Raw genomic sequence first — 16,749 nt, forward strand, 5'->3', positions numbered from 1 at the left:
TGTATCATCAAGATCAGGTAACGTGACAAAAGAATTCATCCCTGATCAGAAGTATCAAGCCCTTTGATGCTTCATGAAAGAGAAGTGTTGAATTTTGACAGAATTCTGTAAGCACTGGAGAAGCAGAGCTGCTCTCCAGCCATGTGTTTCATCCTCAGCTCTGGGGAACTCCAGGCTTACAGTGTTCACTGCCATGTCAATCTCCCATCGTTGATTACCTCAGATTTGTTTTTCAGCCTAAACAAACACCAATAAAATCAGATCTCCCCAATTGACGAGTTCTGCTAATTCTTCCTTTTCATATTTGTACCTTTTCTGTGAGAATGTATGTAAAGCAACATTAAAAGTCTAGAGATTTTCTTTTATGTTTTAGAAGAAATCAGAGTCCATCAAAATAAAAGTCTATTTCCTTATGTTTTATTAGAAGTTCAATAAATTTTCATTAGTTCAATATCACCTTGATATCTCTGAAGTGCCAAAAAAAAAAAAAAAAAGATATTTGCAAAGTGTCAGATTAATCAAGATTATTATTAAAGATTGTGGGGGGTTATGCAAACTATGTTTTATCACCTCAAAAAGATGACATGTATGTTTTCTGAGTCTCCCAAATTTATAAAATAAGGTGATTAGTCCTGCATAGATTCCAGACTAGTGAGAGGCTGGGAACTGAATCACAGAGAAAAAATCCACATTGTGCATTGACAGCTATTCATGATTGTTGTTATTTCCAGCTGGAAATGACACTTGAAGAATCAGCATAGCATTCCCTTACAGGAATTGTTTGTGCCTAAATCATATTTGATCACACAGACCAAAGAAGAGCAGATTTTTGGTTTTTTTCCTCAGGCATTGAACCCAAATAAATGTTGACAAATAGTTTTGTTTGTATTCCTAATACATCTATACTTCAGAGCTGAAAAAAAAAAATACTGCAAACCACATTATAAGGACACAAATGAAATAGAAATGCAGAGGGATGATAGAAATAAATTATTTGCTGAAAGAATTTAAATGTTCATTGGAAAAAGAAAGCAACAGATTTACTCTTGTGTGCTTGTCTAGCTGTGGGTTACCCAGGATACTGGATGGAGGGCAATAGAAAGGGCCACCAAGACAGGCTGGGGCCGGTGGGCCTCCACAAGAGTCTACAGGAGTTGGGTTTTTTTTATACAAAGTGAAGCATCTCCTACAAGAAGAGAGACAGTAAATGTTTGGAGGTTCATGCTGTGCCCCAGCTTCTGCTTTAGCTCTTGTTTCTGTCCTCTAGAACCAGCTGCACTTTTGCCAGCCAGGTCTCTGAGGCACCTACCTGGTTTCAGACAGGAAAATCCAGGCACAATCCTTTATTGCATTTCCACCTGAAAATAATTAAAAGCTCAAGGGTATTTTAATAAGAATGTGCATTTTTTAGGCCCTCAGAGGCAGCCTTAATTAGTCTGATCTTTTGCAGACACTTTCAGTTAAAGCAAATTGAGCAACAGCATCGTCTTAGCTTGCAGTTCACATTAAGATTTTTCTATAGTTTCAGCAGATACAAAACTCAGCCCACAAACTTATCCTCATAGTCAGCACAATCTGTTTGCAAGGGTCTGGGTTTGCTAAACTGTTTCCACTTCAGTTAAAATATAAATCAATTTAAAAAACGAAAACAAACAAATAAAAGGCCCGAACTAAAACAGTGCTAAACTTAGGGTCTGTTCACAGAACGGAACATAATGCTGTTTTAAGTATTCTGGATCTACATCTAAACAAGCTTACACACTTATATACACGACCATACTGTCACACAGAGCTGCTGCAGCCCCCTCAAAAGTAACAGAGCTGAAAGTAGCACAGTTTGTACCTTGGAGCATTTCTCAATATACAGCACCTTCCCAGCTTGTTTTACCAAATGCTTTAACTGCAGCAAGTCATCATCTGCTACAACCATGTCAAGGGCACTGCCACACTTCAGACCCCCTCAGATTTCCTAAGTAGAGTTCCAGGTTGACCTTGGGAACAGATGGCACCGTGGCATCTAAAGAAGTGTTAAAAACAAGCAAAAACCTTCTCACAATCTTTGCTTGGCTCTTAGGAGCCAAGTGTCTGGGAGACAGTTTGATCTTGGCCCTAAATCAGTTTAACCATGAAAATATAATCAAAAATCTAGCATATGGTGCCACAAGAATGTGGGAACACCTTTTCTTGTTTTATCTGTGATCAGTCTGCAGTATTTCACAAAAAGTGAGCTGAATGTTGGATCAAGAGGAGAATGTTCCTCATGCACAACCCTACCTCCAAACAGGACCAGCTGTAAACAGAGGATTACAATAATAAAAATACAGTTAAAACAGAGTAATCTAGTGTCCTTCCAATGAGAAAAGCTATTTTTTTGGACACCATACTCCTATGCTGTTGCTACTTCTAAAATAAATTCATCTAACACTAGCTTTGGAATTGGTTTATCTACAAGTAACCCACAAAGCAGGGGTTTGCATAATTTTCTTGAACCATCTTAAACTCTTCTACAGGATAAACACTCATGCAGAAGGTAGTGCTAGGGCAATTCATATGTGAAAAACCTTTCCAGGCCAAATACAAGATCAAAAAGCTCACCTTTTTTCATGGTTCCTATATTAACAATTACCCAGGGACTTATTTCCTGGCTGACTCAAGATGTATTTTGCATGTTGTAGAGTTTAGCACATGTTAAGCTGGAAATTCTAATTTCTAAAGAAATAGCAAAAATGAAAAGCAGTTCTTAACTCACAAAGCCACTGGGAAAACTTTCTGGTTTTGCAAGCTAATGTCTTTCAGCACCCAGACCCTTGTGCGTGTGCATGCAGTTCCAAATACATAATTTGTTTTTTGAAGAAAAAAGAAAATAAGAAGAAAATCCCAAAATTTCTTTCTTTCCTTATTTTGCATCTGTGCAACGTACAAGCCACAGCCATGATCAGCATCACATTGTACTATGAACTCCACTAATGGAATGAAATTTTTTTTTACCTTAAATAATTAATAATTTCAGCTCGTAGGGAAATGATAGTGAATGTTAAAATATCTTGCTAGCCAAAAACATAAACAACTGCAAATATGTTCAGTTCCAAATCATCTTATGTTTTCACTCATTCCTCATTTGATGAGAAAAACAGGAGTGTTGCCATCACTGAGAACCCTTAACTAAATGAGGAGAGAGTTAATTTGCCTTCCCTCAAATCCCATACAGCTTGTGAACAAAATCAGAGCCATTTGTCTTGCTTGTCTCTGATGTCTGCCTGCTTTTCTTTGCCTCTTTCCCCCTGCCTGTTAGAAGGAGCTTTTCTTTAGGCACTAGTAACCAATTTAACTAATTTACACAGAAAATAAGTTGTTTATGTGTGGCAAATCATAATCAGAATTGGTTCTATAACAAGAGGCAAGGTAGAAAATACTCCAGGACACTAGAAAATAACTTGGAGTGAATGATGGAGGAGAAAGGACTCTTTATCCAAAATAAAATTAAAAAAAAAAAAAAAAAAAAAAAAAAAGGAAGACAAAATGAGGTCAATGAGAAGTCAAGACTTGCTAGGAAACAGTGGTGTAAATATCCCTATGTGCAACATGTGAAGGGAAAACAAAGAGCTGCAGAGCAAGGGAGCTAATGAAGGCATCTTTCTTATTGATTTCTGTCTCCTGCTTGCTGTCTTAGCTACAAGTTCTGACTGAACTGGTATCACTACCAGGGGGTTTTTGTGAGGTCTCTCCTGTCTGGACTCCCTAATGAAACAGGAGCTCCAACTAAGCAGTAAGAGAACCACAGTTAGTCTGCATCTTTATCTACCTACCTGTTTTCATGGGCCTTAGAGAAACCATGCTATTAAATTGTACTGAAAGTAACTGGTGTACTGAAATTGCAACTGAATTGTACTGAAAGAAGCTAAAAAAGCTTCTCAGAAAGGAATAGATGCCCAGAGAAGCCTATCAGTCCTGCACAGCATGGTTAAGGCATAGATAAGCCTCCTACCTCTCAGAGTGTGGAAGATAAAAAAGAAAAAGGAAAGGAAAGAAAAAAAAACCCAAGACTGGTAGAATAAAAATAATACAACATCAAATGAATTAGGTCATCCTCATCATATCATGTAGAAAAGCACCCAGAAATTTTTAAATGCACAGACATCTGCTGCTGCCCTATGTCCCACTTCACATCCCTTTTCTTCTGCTCCTAGTTATACCCAAGGGGACTTCAGTGTAGGATTCCCAAAGACTATCTGACAATTTGGATCTGGTGGCAATATGAGCTATCAAGCCTAAGCATTTGCTATGTAGATTATTTGAACTAAGTATTTTTACACAGATAAGCATTTTGTCTTCTTTAAAAGATAGCATGGTAAGTCAATAAGTGCAAAATGTTATTACATTATAACAGCAGAAGGTATATGTAGAGCACTGTCTGGACTCTATTAGAAAGTTTAAATTGTCATATACTGGACATTATTAAAAGGATCTACTTGAAAAGAAGAGTTTTGCTGGTGATATGCTGAATTAAACAGCTGTATGAACTGGCATTAGTCCTGTACCAGCAAGCAGTACTTTTTTGCAAGCAGAAGTTTCCCCTCAACCCCATTCTGCTGTCCATATCTCTTGCCATACTGCTTGCTCTAACCATGGTAGAAATTACAGTGACAAGAAGCATACACACATCCCCCTACATTTTATTGTAAAGGTACTGCTTGCTTTGTGTTTTGTCCTTTGCAATCACATAAATCTATCCCCTTGCACTGCTACAGTATATCTGCCTCTGCTTAGCCTGGAAAAGACATTCTGGATTTCCTGGTCTCCAAGGGAAGAACGGAGCCAGCCAGCTGCTAAACTCCTGCAGGGACAGAAATGTTTATATTTACATCGTCCTGGTGCAGCAGACACAGGGATGAATTAATGCACACTCACTGTTTCTGTCCCATCCCACCTAAAATAATGAAGGACAGGCAACTGCTGGGAGCTGCCCTCGAGATGTGCCCTGGCAAGGCTGCAAGCTCTGCAGTGCAAGGTGGGTCAGCAGCAAGCTGGAAGGACACCCCAGCATTGGAGACACTGGCACAGCTGCTGCCAGCATGCAGGAAACCACCACCTCTCCAAATGATAACTGTGATCAGAAACATCCATACACAGAAATTCCCGAGTCAAAATAATGGAGTTCAAATGACTCAGAGGGTTTGTTTTGTGGGGATTTTTATTTGCTTGTTCTTAGTTTTTTTCTTTTTTAAAGGACTTTTATCTAGCACCTCAACCTCTCTCCACTCTATACCACCTCGAAGTTCCGTCATCTCCCCTTTGCCAAATGACAGCTGAGTAGGAGCACAGAAGGATCTTCTGAAGAGCCAATTTCTTCTCTGGTTGTTTATGGATTGTTATTGAGACTTTCTCAAACATATGTTACCAGCAGAATATGCAGACAAGCATTCTAACAACACAGCTGATGCATTTGAGGCAGAAAAGAAATATGTGGAAAATGTAAAATCGGCCCTGCAGCAGATCTATTCATAGAGAACATTTTTTTTTTTTTCAGATTAAATCAATTCTAAAGTAATTATGTAACAAATACCTGAAATGTAGCCACTAAACTTTTGCAGCCAATTACCTGCCTCCTATGCTTGGATTTAGGGAAAAGAATTTAGATGTTTTGTTGCTGGGTCAAGAGGACTAGCTGGGAGCTGGTTTACAGCTAAGCCAAAGCCCTGTGTCTGCTTGCAAGGTTCTGGTTCTCTCCTCTGACACAGGCTTACAAGCATTTTTGAGAAGCCATTTAAGCTTCAAACTTTGTACAATCATTGCTGTGGAGAGTTGTTTGTCACCTCCTTTACAGAGAGTTGTAAGCAAGTTGGTAGCATAAAACACATAGACAATTTTGAACAGTTACATTCTCTGATCTCTGGCTCCTTTCCCAGTCATATATCAGTCACAATATTTTGTATAAGCTTGCAGTGACTTTTTTTCCACAACCTGTCAAATTCAGTCTATGTAAGAACAATATCAGGAGAAGGAAGAGATCTACTTCTTTTGTTTTCAATTTAAGAAAGTGCTGCATGATGGACAGCTCATTTACACTGCTGGCCATTGGCAAATTATTATTACACTATTTAGACAAAATTGTCCTTTTGGCAGCTGTTCCTTAGTGGTAACTGCATTATGAACAAAATAATTTGGTTTAGAGCTTCTAATTTTATTTTTGTAGAAATTAAGAAACAGAAATGGTTCCAAATGAATCAGAGTATGGATACCTAATTAGCACTAATTGAAGTTCAGCAGATTATCCAGTACTTCTTTGTCAGTAACCAAGAGTGTGGGCTCTCCTGGTAGCACACAACATGCTCACAGCTCACATCCTCCGAAGCCACACAAGGCAGCTTCACCACCTGTCTGCTTTATGGTCCTTTTCTCAACTCCTGCATACAGAAAACAGGACCTAACACAACCATAGAGAGGCCAGCTCTCTGGACTGAGAAGAAAAGAAGGGGGTGAGAGCCCTCTGACTCTCCCCTCAGCTACAGATCATCAGTGGAAACTGCCTTCAGCAGCCTGGGGCTGCTTGTGCCATGCTCGTGCAGACTCTGAAGCAGGTCCCATCTCCTGCCCTCACCTTATTCTGCCTCTGCCATTCCCAGCCCACCAGGAAGTCCTGGTCTACAGTTGTGGTCACTAAAATGTGCTGCCAGGCATGTAGGCAGGCTCCTGACTGCTTCCCTCCCACCCTTCTTAAATATGAAATAGGATGGACACATTCAGCTTTTATCTTTTGGAGAGGGAAATACAGCAACCAAAGAAAACCTCACCCTACAAAAAAGCAACCAAAGAAAATCTCACTTCTCCATTTACATCGAGGCATCATGTTACTATCATGGTTTCAGGAACTCAGTACTAAAGGCTGGATTTTCCCCTGGACACTTTCCATGCATCTCTCAGAAATTCTTTTTTCCCAGTTTTCATACACTTTCCACCAACAGTGCTCAGTAACCAGCTGAGAGAAACTTCTTTGGTAGGTTTCTTACTATATTCATTTTTTCTTTTATTTTTTTTCTTTGCCAGAGCTGCTTGCCTTGGTGACTGCTTGCTAGATTTGATTACACCTGATTTAAATCTCCACCAATTTCTCTTGCATTTGTTTGGGCAAAGCTTCCCCACTAGTGATTTCAGTTTTCTAGACTAGCACAAGCTGTATCTATACACTTTGACCTTCTGTCTACAAAGTCTGTGGCCCAAATCGGCATCAAATAAAAGTAAGTTTTACCATGGAGAAGGTAGACATTGACAGAGGTGGCAAATCTATATTAGACTTTACATTAGACAGAGCTGCAAAGCCAAAAGGGACTATTTGCAAAAGTATGATAAATTCTTGCCTCAAGGATGATCGATAGGTAAAAATATTGTTTTAGCATACTGTTTCTAATCTAGGACATCTTAAAGGGGGTATTATTAATAACATCTCTTGTGGTTCATTACTTCTGCGAGAAACAAAATTACTTTGTAATTTAAAGATGAGAAGATTCTGCACATATAAGCAATAGAGTAAGACTGTTTAAAATGATAAATCTTATACACCTGCTCACATAGGAGCACAGTTGCAGTCAATGAAGGGCTGTGTGCAGCTCTGTCCCTACAATACAGCTGAACGTTCCTTAACTAAAAAACCCTGATATATTGTCTCTGTATACCACATGTGCTTCTTGCAGGGAATATATAAAAATGTGGGATAATGAAGGGTCCTCTGTAAATCATCTGGTCCAACCCTTGCTCCCCAGGGCTACCTCCAGAGTTTGATCAGGTTGCTTAGATCTTCAGCCAGACAAGTTCTGAGTCTCCTTGCCCTGCTTCTGAGCTTAGTGTCATTGGTGAGCTTGTAAAGTTGGCTCTGTCCCATCATCCAGAAACAAAGACAGTGCACATTAGTGCTGCTTCTGCTAAAACCTAGAGTATCGCTAGTATCCAGGCAACAGCTGCTGACCATTCCTTCTGAAGCCCAGCAATCCAGCCAATTTGTCTCTCACCTGGTTGTTCACCCATCCAGTCTGAGTACACTGAAACCACTGGAGATCATGATGGAAGCTGTGGAGGTTTGCCCACTGCTCCCACCTCATCCACTGGAACAGACACTTCATCATAGAAAACAATGAGGTTTGACAAGCAACATTTTCCTTAGCAAATCCACACAGACTGTTCCCAGACACATTCTCCCTTAAAGAGGGGAGAGTTTTCTCTGTGATCTTCCCAGGGATCAGCTGACAGTTCCCCGGTTTCTCCATCTTCCTCTTTTTTGAACGTGATTGTTCTTTTCCAGTGATGGGAAACTTCCCCAGACAGCTAAAACCCCTCTAGGACAATGGCAGTGGCCTCCCAGTGATGTTGACCATTTCCCATGGCACCCCACTTGTGCATTCTGTCTGCTCCCATGGCACTGAGCTTGGCCACTGCCTCAGAGCTCCCTGACTGACCTTCCTCTTCTGCATCCCTCAGCCAACACTGCTCCTGGGCAAAGGGACCAGAAAGAACAGGGTACAGACAAAAGCAGAGAGGATCCTTTTTGTCCCCAGGGCTCTCATGTGATCTAGCACCAGGGGCACCCACACAGAGCAGTTTCACATGCCCCAAATGATCAGGCATGCCAATATAAGCACATAATCTTGTGGTGTAGGGCATCCTCCAGCAGATTTCTGCCACCTGGCTGCAGCAGCCTGCTCAATAAATCACAAGGCCCCATAAAACACAGGCAACACACAGCCCCTGCCTCTGTCTGCCGGTGCTGCCCAAGAAGCCCAAATAACTCCAATGAAATACAGGCTTGAAGTATAGCTTTATATAATATTTCGAGTGAAAGGAAAGATGATTTTTTTTTTCATTTTGATATGATTTCTTCATAATTTGAGACTTACAATTTTTATGGAAGTCCTAAGGTCTAGAGGACTAAAAAACTGCAATCACAAATTACATAGAGGTCAGAATCTATCAGAAATTGGAGTGATAGAGTATGGAATGATTTTACTGCTAATTTTTACCACTTACTCATACTTATTCCAGACTTTCATCTCAATGGAGTGCAAATACTACATTTCCAAAAGATACTAGTACTTTGTATGCAATAATATATCTTTCTTGGAGACGCTTGTGAATTTAAACTTTAAAGATGAAAATAATGAAAAACACTCTAAACAGGTAATCTGGCAGAACTCTTCTTTGTACCCAGTTTATACTAGCCTGCTTAACCATACCCAAAAATTGTGCATAATCATTTTATAAATTAATTAAAATTTTTGTGGAGATAAAGAGACACTAAGTAAGTATCTAAATCATTACATCATTTGGACTATGCCTTAGATGTAGAAAGGTTTAGGAGAAATCTGCTGCTGAATGGGAACTATCAAGAAGACAGAACTCCTCTTGGTGGCACAAAAAGAAATAATGAGAGGCAATTTTTTAACACTGCAGCAAGAGAAATTCCAGCTGGACATAAGAAGAAAACGTTTTGGTTCAGCCTTGAAACAAGATGTCTCATAGAGACTGAGAATGCCCATCCCTGCAGACAACCATTTAAAGTTCATTGTAGTCTCTTGAGGACCATTTTATGGACAGTATTTTTGTCTGCTATATCTTTCTCTCAGCTCCAAGATAGTGCATTCTTGAACCTGGACCTGCATAAACCTTCAAGGGGTACCATCACATCCAAATGGAATTTCACCCTAAATTATCTCCTGCCATCTGGGGAGAGACAGAAGCATCCATTTGCAAACTGAACAAATGAAACACTGGGATTTTGAAGGAAATTGATGGCAAGAGACATTCAAGAAGAGTCTGTCTGACTCCCTTTTAGGGTGGTGTTATCTTTCTGCACTGATGGAAGGTGTTCTTCACTTTCTCGACAGTCCATGGGAGTGAGACAAAAATATTTATATCACTGTTATGCTTAAAAATCTGAATTGTAAATGTTGACAGGACTGATCCTCATTTACACTGGGACCCTATTTTTATTTCACTCACAAATAAAGATGATCAAGCATTAAGAGATGGAATTGATACATTTTTGATACACAATGGTACAGAAGGCCAGAAAGGGACAAATAAGGTTTACAGAACATCCCCTCCCTCCCACAGTACCTCTGCCAGGATTAATCTGACTTTGGCCCTCTAAACATAGAATAGCAGCTAGCCTAAGGCTCAGAAAGAGGGCTAATTCTTCCTTTTACTGAGATTGCAACATGATCGGTACTTGAAATTGTATTGCTCTTCTTTTTGGAATAGCTAAACTGAAAAGATACCACTCATTCATATTCTACGCTTCAAGGTTCTCCCAGCAATAAGGAGGATTGAGACTTGAAAGCAGCAGATTTAAGGACATGGCTAAGGGTCCTGGATTTATTGCATTAAAACTCTCATGTATTGCGTGTTCTATTACCTCTTGTGCTGTCATTACAGCTATTTTCAGGTTGTAGGGGTTTGGGGATTTTTTGGTTGTATTTTAATTATAGTTATTCTCCTCCCTTCAAATAAATTATCATTATGTCTTGAAGTTCCTTCTAGCACATGGTCAGCCTCTCACACATCATTTCCTGTGAGACAAAATACATCAATAATGCAAATTGCTGCTGACAATTTATGGACACACTTGCCTCTAAAGATCTTACTCCTTTTTGTTTTAAGCCCATGAGAAAGAACACTAATTAATCACTGTGGATAGAAAAGTCCTTTTCATTTCCAGGAAAGAATTAACGAACAAGTGAAATATACTTTTCACCTTCTGCCTCAGCCATGCCTGGTACAGACTTCTCCCAGTTTGATTTTATTCAGCCTCCCTGTTAAGAGAACTGTTAAAATCTTTCTGTTTTTTGACAAAGATAAATTTACTCACTAAAAACTGGCTAAATATCAGCTTGTTTCTTATATACCTGTAGAGTAGAAAGTCCCAACACTATCCTAACTACACATTTATAAACACAAAATAAAAGTTTATTTAAACAGAAGTACCATCTGTGGCAATGCAGATCCAAAATCTGTTGTTGGATCCAGAGCGTCTTAATCAGTATATGTAACTTAAGAGCAGCAATCCACAAATACCAAAATAAATATATCAAAGTAAATAATCCTACTTCAGATAAAAGTGAACTCCATATTAGAAATAACACACATTATTAACAATAGCATCCCATTTTTGCCCAAATTGCTTCTGGCTCTGACTTTTTTCCTTAGTTTTGTCTTAGAGTGTTCTGGATTTGATTTCAAGGATTAAAAAAGCAACATAATTTTATTTTATTCTCATCCAAATTTCAAAAATTTTATTATGTTTTTATTCTCCTTCATGCTTAATGTGAGGAGGATTTTTTTCTGAAGACAGACATTTTCATCTGCCCACATTTGCCATCATATTCACCAGGGTGGACATGTAAATACAGAATTGGCTTAAAACCGCCCTCCAGATAAAATCTCTGCTTTGTATTTGCTTTGCCTTGTCCTGCTGGTGCACAACAACATCACAAATTTTTTATTCTTTGTCCTCTCCCAAAAAAGTAAGCCTTTGCCCTGAATTCATCAGGTGTCACTGAGGGATGTAATGGTGCCCTGAAACAAACATTTGTTAGAATTTTAGTGCCACCTTCAAGATCTGAATAGAGTGGTGTTTCCTGGGTTGGACTTACCATCTCTCTCCTTTCCCAACACAGGTTGCATGTGGTTGAGATGGAAGAGAAGCAACACACACCTTGCCACACAAGGCAGCAGAATAGCACTGGGTCCTCCCATCACACCCTGGAGGCTGATATCGAGCCAGGAAAGCTTACAAAACCACATGATTACTCAAAAGATGAATGTTTGTCACTGAAATACAGAGGAAGATCATAGATATTTATAATACTACCACCTTAACTTCAGGTTCTAATGTGTGTTTTTAAGCCATCTACAGTAAAATGTGAGCAATAGAAAACATTACTGATGGGTTATGGAAGTTTACCATCTACTAGTGACTGACTCATGAATTTTTCTCCTACGTAAGACTGGGAAGTCTAGTATTTCACCTGGGGTTTCAGTTTCCCTATTTAAAACTGCACACCTACTCAGCTGCACAAGCCTCCTTTTACTGTCCACATCAAGAACCAGGGAATATGCAGAAATGCTATCCTTCTTCCAGAGACCTTCTTTCACTGAAGAAAAAGGCATTTTCCTTAAACAGGAATTCTCTGTGAATTTTGTCTACAGATTATCGATCCTCCAGATATCCTTCACAGGCTCTAAAGTTTCCTGCTTTCAGCCTCCAGGGATGTAAGCCAGATGAGATCTTCAGACTGCCTTGCAACACCATTTTAAAAGAACCCAATGGTTTCTAGTTATAATGTGAAAGGCTGCTTACTGAAAATTAGCACAAAATTTTGGCTCATAAAATGCATATAAAATCTAAAAAAGCCACTTTCATCTCTGAGATTCTTCCAACAGAAATGTAGTTGTTCCTGTTGTTGAATAACTTAATTTCAAAAACTACAGTGCATGGCCTTTGAATATATTCTCTACTCAGCAGTTATTAATGAAACATATTTCATTATTGGGTTTCAGGCAGTCTGGTGGCTGAAGCACTGTGATTGACTGCAAAAGCTGCAATAACCTCACGAAGATGAGGATTTCACTTGATATGCTGCAAGTGAATGGAATATTCTTGATTATACTGTGGCACACTTGGGGACACTTTTATGGCCTGTGTATCACTGCTGGTTATCATACTGAAAGACTGATTTCTTTTTTGGTAACTCCTTCCTAAACTCATAGAAACTGGGCTAAAACGTTTATTCGGGGGGTAAGAATTTAAATATATTTAAATTCCATGTGATTACACTATTTTAATGCATGTAAAAGTAGAAATTCTGCTGCTGACTTAGAGCAAAGAGTTCATTATTTAATATATTTCTATGGAAAAGGTCTCACATGGAGCTGGGGGCTTTGTCTGTGCTTACAGCTCCCTTTATACTTGATTGTTAGCACCAATTCTGTTCCTTGAGCACATCATGAAATATGAAAACACTTGAAAGTTAAGCAGCTAAGCCCAAGTAGTTCTCAGGGTTTGCTAAATCAGAAAGTAGAACTGTGTTGTTTTCATGGTAACAATACATGCACAGTATCTCCATAACAGATGGGAGTGCAAGATGTCATCTGGGGACACTGTCCCTATTGTGGGACATTTACTGTGGAAGTTACAAATGGCCACCCTGTGGGCCAAGGAGAGATGCTATTAATCCATCAATGCATGTTATTATGCATGACCATAGGTCATGTTTAGTATTTAACAAGTGTGTTGCAAACTATCCTGGGCCAAAGGACTCATCCAACAATTGTTATGGTTTACATTTTATTAATTGTAAAGAACTGCCAACACAACTGTGGCCAAGTATTAAGTGATGCATATATTGGGTCAAGGAGAGTAGTTACGAAAATGAGATTCGTGCTGGAACCCACATGAAAAATTGGAGGTTGAGAAGTAATCAAGTTCATTATCTTATCACCAATATACCCACACCATAATTTTATCAGCTACAGTGTTGTCAGCTGACTACTCTTAGAGGGGTGGAGGTCATCCTTTAATTATAAGATACATTATTTCTTGCTACAAAGACTACACAAAGCATGCTTTATCATAGTTGTGTTTGTTTCCTACCACAGTTAGGCCCCAGGTTTCTTAAGTGTTATGAAAAGGTGCCTGCGTATCATGACTACAAAGAACTACATTTATATGAACATAAACCAAAAAACAATGCCAAAATAGAATATTGAAGGTCTAGGTGGATTTTAAATAAAGAAAACCTGAGTGAGTTCTCTCTCCTAAGGCTCACTGAGATCACTGAGTTAAAAAGGAAGTGACTAAAAAGGTTCTGAATTTGTATGAAGGTATTTTCACTGCTCTTATGTCTTATGCAGCTTTAATTCTGTGCTGCAGACGTCCAATTATATTTACACTGGATATGCCACTTTCTCAGGAATGCAAAATTGCTTGATCACCTATGAGCTTTTCTTACTGCTTTTAAAGACAGCAGCATGAGACATTAATAAACACCAGACAGCCAATACCAAAAAAACCCAACTTGCCAACAGGGAATGTAATTGTCCTGATACATCCAAGCTTACCCACTGACACTTCTGCTGTTTCCATACCAGGTGTTCCGGATGTCTAAACTGGATTAATAAGGAATGCCAATTACAAAATGTGGGAAAACTCCATCTGTTTATGAGCTCTCAATGTCCAGGTGCAAGGCTTAGAGTGAAACACTCCCACGTTCTTCTGCTTTATCACTGAGGAGCTTGATAATGGTCAACAAGTCCCTTCCTGTTTGGAAAATTTCTGATAAAGCATTCATATCCTGGACCCTACAAGCTAAAGACCAGAGTGTCATGGATTACATTTCCTCCCAGTAAAATAAGTGTTGGTAAAACACATGTTCCACTGAGTTTTCTCACAAGCAGTAACAGCAGTTTTAGACTATGAAGGTATTGAGGCAAGCAGGCAGTTCAATGGTGGGGGGTGCAGTCAAAGCTTTCCTGGGATTTCTTGGAGATTGTCACATACAAACATGGCAGACTGAGTCCTACAGGATTTCACAGCAGGTACATCTACACTGATACATCCACATCGTAAATGTGTACAGTATTGTCATTATCCAGCATACCTGAGGAAAATATTTAATGAAATAGCTAGGCAATAGCTCTCAAAAAATAGCACACAGGAAACATATTTCAAAGAAGCAAGATGTCACAAAGACAGGTTACATCAAGAGACTATGAAATTAGTATTTCCCTAATCAGGCTTACCCTATATTCAAGACCTTTCCAAATATTTTGTTTAATTTTAAGCAAAGAAATAAGCCTCATTCAATATTTAGTATTAAGCAAGTGCTTAATACTAAAACAAGTTCATTGCTACATCTGTATGTTTTGAGCAATCAATATATTCATGCTTTTGCTGTTTCACAGTTTTATCAGTATTAATACAGGACTAAATAACATGATTTTGAATGAGACAAAACTTCCTTCCTGTTCATACACAGAAATACTTCCAAGGACTCTTGGTAAAACTTCAAAATGCTCAAGGTCTGGCATAGAACCATGTGTCAAAAATATGTCCTCATCTTATAACTAATCAAAATTTGAACCTCTTTAGCTAGGGGATGGTCTATTGTTAGCAATCCACTTTACCTTTTTCTTTGACCTCAGAGAGAGCTGCTGGCAAGTTGGATTTTTAAATTTTTTTTATTTTTTATTATTGCCTACAAGAAAAAAAAGGTCAGGAGCTGTATAAAGAAATTGGCTTCTTTGAAAAAATCTTAGCAGGGCTCATTGAGAGAGCATTAAACTAGATTTGAAGGGGGTTGGGGACGTAACCAGACCTGACAGAGATGAATTGTGCAAAGAAGAGAATTCTAGTGACCACCCAAGCAGCAAAAGGAGGCTTTAGCGTGGACACCTTCAGTGAGTACAAGCACTCAAAAACGTAGCCACAAGAGAGGACCATGTGGCACCCCTTTACAACCCTGCTGGGAAACAAAAACAGTCAAATGCTTCTGTACACCAACACATGTGACATGTGGAACAAACAGGAGGAATGGGAGATCTGTGTGCAGTCACAGGGCTTGGACCTCATGGCGATTATGGAGATGTGGTCGGACAGCTCCTATGACTGTAATGTTGTCATGAAGGGCTAGACATCGCTGAGGAGGGACAGACCAAGAACATGCAGAGGTGGATTTGCCCTTTACATGAGGCAACACTTGGAGTGTGCTGAGCTCCTCTGGGGGTAGGTGATGAACAAGGTGAGAGCTTATGGGTCAGGACAAAAGAACTGGCTGGAAAGGATGACTCTGGTGTGGGTGTTTGCTCCAGACCGCCTGAGCAGGAGGAGGAACTGGGTGAGGAGTTCTACAGGCAACTAGAAACAGCCTTACAGTCACGGACCCTGGTTCCTGTGGGGAAATTTCACTACCCTGACATCCACTGGAGAAACACAAACAGTCCAGGACATTCCTGGAAAGCACAGATGATAACTTCCTGGCACTAGTGGAGAAGAATCCCACAAGGAATGGTATGCTCCTTGACTTCATATTAACAAACACTGAGGGCCTTGCTGGAGATGTGAAAGAGTCCTTGGCTGTAGTGACCATGAGGTCATGGACATCAGTATGGGGTGAGGAGGAAGGAGGGTAACAAGATTTTAAGCATGGATTTCAGGAGAGCTAACTTTAGTCTCTTCAGGAATCTTCTTGTAGCAATCCCATGGGAAAAAGTCCTTAATGGAAGAAAGGCCCAAGAGAGTTGGTCGATATTCAAGGATCACTTCCTTCAGAATCAAGAAGGATGTGTCCTGATGAGCAAGAAATTCTGTAAAGGGGGCAAGAGATCTGCACAGATGAATAAAGAACTCCTGTTGTTAATCAAGGGCAAGAACTTCCACTCAACAGATCAGTCTGAATACAGAAACCCGTAAAGAAAAAGGAGAAAAGTCTTAAGAACTCTTTATCACCAAGCACTTTATTAACTTGCCATCGGTGTAGAAGACCAGAACAAGCCTAAGACTTCCATAAAGCCACAGCCTCAGAAAATAATTCCAGCTTGAAGCAAGACTAACACTTTTATGTGTGAATACCATAACTTTTAAAGTTATTTTCAAATTTTAAATCACTGAAGCTGCCCATTTAAAGACAACTTGTGAGAATCAGGACTTCTCAGAGTTGGTCCTTGGCCTCTGAAGCCCATGGCTCAGGCCCCTGTTGCCTAAGA

General features: G+C 39.5%; 1 long non-coding RNA gene across 1 annotated transcript; it reads left to right on the forward strand.

The window, feature by feature from the left end:
• Nucleotides 1–7,886: 7,886 nt before the first annotated feature.
• On the forward strand, nt 7,887–9,920 carry LOC137469962 (uncharacterized). The gene is made up of 2 exons (XR_010996831.1): nt 7,887–8,508; nt 9,612–9,920. It is a non-coding gene; the product is annotated as an uncharacterized lncRNA (long non-coding RNA).
• Nucleotides 9,921–16,749: the final 6,829 nt, after the last annotated feature.

Source organism: Anomalospiza imberbis, chromosome 3 (assembly GCF_031753505.1).
Source record: "Anomalospiza imberbis isolate Cuckoo-Finch-1a 21T00152 chromosome 3, ASM3175350v1, whole genome shotgun sequence".
NCBI lineage: Eukaryota > Metazoa > Chordata > Aves > Passeriformes > Viduidae > Anomalospiza > Anomalospiza imberbis.